The following is a 1,126-nucleotide window of genomic DNA, read 5'->3' as shown; positions in this document are numbered from 1 at the left end:
ATTCGAACCCTCTGCCCCACCCCCACCCACCAGGCAGGGACCCCAAGCTCCGTTTATTCAGAGGCAAAAACTGAGGTGAGGCTGAGAAAGGGAAGAGAAACCGCCGCACACAGTCAGTGCTTGGCGAAGGGCAACCGAGTGAACGGGGACAAAGCATTCCAGCAAACACACCCCTTTTTACGGAGGAGGAAACTGAGGCAGGCTGGTGACCGGCCCAGGCTCAGAGTCCAGCCTCCAGGACTCCAGGCCGGCTCTGAGGCCGCCCTGCCCCTCCCTGGTGAAGTGTCGCTGGAGTGCCCCCAGGGACTCGGTTCCAGAGTCTGAACTCCTGGGCCCCACCTCTGTCTTCAGCTCTTGCTTATCTCCTGAGGTCCAGAGGGGACAGCCACCAGCCCTTGGTCACACATCTCAGGCCCCGAGGGCCTAAGTCTGCTCTTTCCAGCTGCCCCCACCACCACCCTGTGCTCCTCCCCTGCTCCCAGGATTGGCTCAAGAGGAAATTTTGGACCCCAGAGTTCCTGAGGTCCCGGGAGGGCTGGGCTGGAGTCCAGCTTGACCACACTTTCTTTTTTCTTTTTTTTTTTTAATATATTTTATTGATTTTTTACAGAGAGGAAGGGAGAGGGACAGAGAGTCAGAAACATCAATGAGTGAGAAACATCCATCAGCTGCCTCCCGCACACCCCCCACTGGGGATGTGCCCGCAACCAAGGCACATGCCCCTGACCGGAATCGAACCTGGGACCTTTCAGTCCGCAGGCCAATGCTCTATCCACTGAGCCAAACCGGTCAGAGCTAGCTTGACCACACTTTCGAGGTCAGCCCTGGGCTGGCCCCCAGAAAGCCCGCCAGCCTCCTCCCTCCTCTCTCAGAACAGCTGCAGCCTTCCTGCTCAGAGAGGGAAGCCGCCCAGCCAGGGACACACAGCCAGGGACACACAGCCAGGGACACACAGCCAGGAGCCAGGCCTCGGGGGTCAGGCTGCTCCTGCATCCCACAGGCAGCGCCAGCCAGCAGGCATGCTTCCCACACAAACAGCACCAGACAGCTTTGAGCAACACCCCGAGTAAAGCAGGTGTGATCCCCGAGACCTCAAACAAGACAGCAAAGGACCCCCCCAGGCGGT

This window comes from Myotis davidii, unplaced genomic scaffold (assembly GCF_000327345.1).
Source record: "Myotis davidii unplaced genomic scaffold, ASM32734v1 scaffold399, whole genome shotgun sequence".
Taxonomy (NCBI): Eukaryota; Metazoa; Chordata; class Mammalia; order Chiroptera; family Vespertilionidae; genus Myotis; species Myotis davidii.
The sequence above is the reverse complement of the archived record's forward strand: the minus strand, read 5'-3'. Positions refer to the sequence as shown.